General features: G+C 35.1%; 1 protein-coding gene across 1 annotated transcript in view; it reads left to right on the top strand.

Annotated features, from left to right (window-relative positions):
* Positions 1-5,064, top strand: part of LOC107714037 (low-density lipoprotein receptor-related protein 5-like) — a 69,771-nt gene that overhangs the window by 12,259 nt on the left and 52,448 nt on the right. The gene's annotated exons all lie outside the window — the stretch shown is intronic.

The raw sequence follows: 5,064 nt of genomic DNA, 5'->3' as shown, positions 1-5,064 counted from the left end.
AATTTTATATATATATATATATATATATATATATATAAACAAACTGATTAATTAGACATGTATAAAGTAAATATATATTGAATGTATTAAATTACAAAATATTTAATTAAATATACATTTTATAAATATATAATAAGTATAATTAATTTATTAATGTATAATAAAAATTGACACTATTACTAAAATAATTGCTGAATATAAAAGTTAAATATAAATATTTATTTATATATTTATGTCCAATGTCACATACAATTAGCGCTGGACGATATGGCCAACATTTATATCACGATATATACAGGTAATTATTTCATATTCATTGGTGATCTCACTTTGACTAAATCAGATTTTTTTTTCTTTCTATGAATGAAATAAATAATAATAAAAAAAATGTTCCAAACTCACTTCACATTCATTCAGCTGTTGCATCCTCAATATCTTTGGTTAGGTCATCTCTGCTTTCCTGTTGCCCAGTCACTCTGTCATCTTGTTTGATTTCTCTCCAGTTTCCATAAATTCCAAAGAATCTTCCAACAGCAATTCCCCTCTGATATTTCAAACTCTCTTGTCCGTTGCCTGTCACAAAAAATCTGCCAATGAAATGAGAAAAATAAACTTTGAATCAAGTTTTTTAAACTCCACTGGCAGTAAAAAAAAAACAATGAATTTTCAGTAAACACTTAATATCTTAAGTCATTTTGCTAAAATGTAAATGTATCTTGTTTTAAGAATGTTTAGATATTTATACGAAATATAATATAATTAGGGCTGGACGATATTGCCAAAATTGATATCACGATATATTTCTTAATTTCGGTCGATACGATATAATTCCGATATCGATATGAACACTATTTATCTGAAATAGAAATCTTTTGTAACATTATAAATGCCTTTATCATCACTTTTGATCAATTTTAAGCATTCTTGCTAAATAAAAGTATTAATTTCTATAATTTCTTTCCCCAAAAAATTATAAAAATTATACTGAATGGAATAGTGTATAATGTTACAAAAGCTTTTTATTTCAGATAAATGCTGATCTTTGGATCTTTCTATTCATCAAAGAATCCTGAAAAAAAATGTACTCAACTGTTTTAAATATTGATAATCAGCAAATCAGCATATTAGAATGATTTCTGAAGGATCATGTGACACTGAAGACTATAGTAATGATACTGAAAATTTAGCTATGATCACAGGAATAAATTACATTTTAAAATCTATTCAAATAGAAAGCAATTTTAAATAGTAAAAATATTTCAACATTTTACTGTTTTTGCTGTACTTTGGAGCAAATAAAGTCAGCCTTGGTGAGCAGAAGAGAGTTGTTTAAAAAAAAAAGAATAGATTAAAAAATCTAGTAGTGTAGGCTAATTATTCTTATAGATTGAAACAAATGTGCTTCAGCCAGAAAAAAAGAGTATGAAAAGTGCTCTGAGTCGCTGCAGAAAACAAAAAAAATGAACAACAACAAAAACTGGAAATGTTGCTGGAGACGGGCTTATTGAAAATGCAAACTCATTCTCTGCTAGCAGGAGGCGCTTTTAGAGTGATAAAACTAGCGGTTTCCCTGGTAACGGCTGTAATCACAGCAGCTCCGCTCATGATTGCTACTTTATCAGATCAAATAAAAATGTCATCGAAACTTTTCTGAAGACAGTCAATTCCCTTCAGAGATTCATTCATATAAAATACCCGCGCCGCGTTTTGATTTTGAAACGTGCAGTGCTCATGTTTATTCAAAGACGTCAAACGCAACAAATAAATCAATGTATGGGAAACACTGGTAATGTATATCGAAATATCGGTAAAAGTGTTTAAAAATCATATCACCGTTATTGAAAAAAACATATTGATATTGAATTATTGTCCAGCCCTACATACAATTCACAATTTGTGTGTGTGTGTGTGTGTGTGCATGCGTGCATATGTACACACACACACACACACATTCACATATTTGTGTGTATACACATGTCAATATTTACATTTGAATTTACATTAATACTATAAGAAGGCTATTATTTTTTATATGTATAATATATGTTCCTCAACCTTTCTTTTTTATGTTATATATAGATTATGTATGCATGTAGCATACACTCTTAAGACAAGTGAACAAAAACGACCTTGATAGTCTGTCAGTCTGTTTACGGTCGTGACAGCCCAAGTTGAGGTTAAAAAAAGCTAAATGCACTCTTGCTGAACTGTGCGTTTCACATTTTTATCATCCACCTAGTTGCGAACACAAGGCTTTTAGCTCATTCTGTATTTATGACACCCAAGAGCTGGGACATTTTTCCCCAGAATGCATTTCACTTTGTGCGGTGTATGATGAAGACATTAAAAATGGAGCCAGACACTGTTCCTGGCCTGTAGCCTAAAGAAACACATCCATACCGCTTGCTTTTTTCCAAAACATTAGCTGCCTGTTTTGTGAAGTTCATTGCGTTTAGAAGAAATTTTCAGACCGAGAGATCCGTTCTCCAGTTACACTGCAATCCGAAAGTTAATGTCTGGCATTTTTGAGCAGACATACTTAATATAAGCTTCATGTGATTTAATTTCTTATTGTCACCGCCTGAGAGCTTTGAGTTGAGATTTACAGTGGAGATCCAAGACCTCTGTCGGGCCCCTGCTTCAGATCACAGAAAGGGGGGCTCTGCTTTTTACAACCCCCTCAGAGTGAGAGCAACCGCATGCAGGGGCCCCTGAATTATGTTTGTCTGTTCTCAAGACACGTTCATTGTTTTCACATTCTCCAAAAGAGGCTTTGGAGGAGTGAAAAGATGAATTACCATCAGATGAAAAGAGTGGATCTTTTTATTTACTGCCGTGTTAAGTTTGCTTCTTGAATTTTAAAGTATGATCAAAAAATACTGTTTTTATAGTCAGACAGGCATGGCACATCCAAATATCTGACAAAAAATTTTTATGCGGAGTTATATAGCAAAGATGTACCTGGTATTTAACGTTTGGACACGTTCTGCCATCTTCTGTAGACATTCCACAATCTCCTTTCATTGGGTGGCTCCAGTTGATATTCTCTGTTGCGTGGCCAAGCGTCAGGTTTATATCTGTGTATAACACAGACAAAATCACAACAAACTCGCTCGCACGCACTCCAGAGATGCTGACGCTGGTTGTTTGTCTCCACTGATGTCTTTGCATGAGAATTTTTCTATAATGTGATATCTAGTTTTGGTAGCAACAGCAAAATGAGACTTAGCTTCATTTGTTTTCTAGCACTGTACAGTTACTTTGCCTTCTTAATGTTAATATAGATTGACAAAATTGTACTCTAAACAGTAAAATATGTAGAATTTTGGTTATAAATATGGCAAAAGTGTTAAATGGAGCTGAGAGTACTACACTCTTTGTGTTAGCATTAGCTTTCTGAGGAACTCTTATCTAGCTTTTAGCAGGTGCAAAACTATAAAGTGTTTTTAAAAATGTGCTGATAATCATATAAACATGATTATATACATGTAATTGTATAAACTAAAGTTAAAAATGTAGCTTCCCAAAGATTTAAAGCTGCTGTTAGTGGTATTAGCCGTTGTGCTAACTTCTGCTAGACGTAAGGTGAAATCGCTGTGAAATTTCAAACCAAGCAACTTGCTGTTGGTCAGCGCGGCAAATTCATCTGACCAACTTGAACCTGTGGGAAAATTTCACCTTTTTGAAGGCAATTTGACAAGAAAATTGTAAATGTGCACCTTTAGCCATTAAATTATACCACATAATTTCTCCTATTTGATATCTCTAGCTGTGGTGCTTTAAAAGCTATACATTTAAACTTTCTTAGACGGTTGGTCAATTAGCAGACCAATCTGACTCATCCCTTGCTAATGAGTTGCTAAATTTGAAGTCAAAGTCCCAGTTATGAACCTCGCTACAGTGTGACATTCGAAGAGTTATTGTCCTTGTTATGGCCTTCTGCAAAACCATTGTTCAACCGTCTCTTTGTTCTGTCAGCCATCAGATTTCGGCAGCGGTGTAATGCTAAAGTTCCTAATTGAGAAAAATGCAGCACAACAGTTGGAGCCACAGGCAGGCTAATAGGATGTATCTCAAGGGAGGAAGGGCTGGTTGAGTTTTCATGCTTGGTCTCCCTGCTGGCATGAGATTTGATAAGTGCTTCCGTTGGCGACACGCTTGCTGTCGTAGCTTGTACGCTACAAGTAATCACGGCTTCCCTGGGCGAATGCTTCCCTTTATGCATGTTGTCTTTTTTCCTTTTTTTTGGTTTTCATTCCCCATTTTTTCTCCTTTAATTCCGAAAAGGTTTGCTTTTTTGTGTTGATTAGACAACTGGATGGCATTTTGACACACATTATGGATAGGCCTATAGTTTAGCTGCGCTACTGTAATATAATTTTTCAGTTGCGTCATATTCCCTCACAAATAGGCTAATAGGCTATACGTGACCTACAAAAACGGCTAGACTCACACACATGATGCTTTACAGCATGAACAGGGCATTGTTCTGGTTAAGGAAGGCATAAAACAACTTAACCATTGCTGATAAAGGCAGTCCATACCATTTAACAGTTCACTGAAATGTCATCAAGAAAAATACCACAGTTTCTCAACTGTGCTAGCCGAACATGCACGTCTGTGCCAGCATTTATGTGAAACAGAAGCAGTTTGGTGCAGTCACATACACAGATCACGTTGCGGCCGAACTCAGACATTTACAGAACAAACTTTTTAGCGCTGCCCCGCAGTTTTATCAACTAAATAGCTTAATCGCTCAAGAGCTACATTATCTTTCTCAACAAGGAGCTGGTAGCATCATTGTTTCTAAAGGAATTAAAGCCACAGCTTTACTGTTAATAGAGAAACGCGGCAAAACGGTGGTAATTCATACATACACAGCCTCTCTCTCGCTCTCCGTGTCGTAAATGAACAGTTGATGAATTACACTTTTCTGAGAATAGAATATTGAAGTGGAGATCGCTAAACTGCAAGCTAAGCGCTGTTTTCAGAAAGCAAGCATGTTTATCCTCAGTGGAGAGAGAGCGCGTGTGCACATGGTTGCCAGGTTGACAAAGATAAGTA

This window comes from Sinocyclocheilus rhinocerous, unplaced genomic scaffold (assembly GCF_001515625.1).
Source record: "Sinocyclocheilus rhinocerous isolate Xijiao unplaced genomic scaffold, SAMN03320098_v1.1 scaffold568, whole genome shotgun sequence".
In the NCBI taxonomy this organism is placed as follows: Eukaryota; Metazoa; Chordata; class Actinopteri; order Cypriniformes; family Cyprinidae; genus Sinocyclocheilus; species Sinocyclocheilus rhinocerous.
This window is presented reverse-complemented; position numbering and strand designations above follow the sequence as displayed.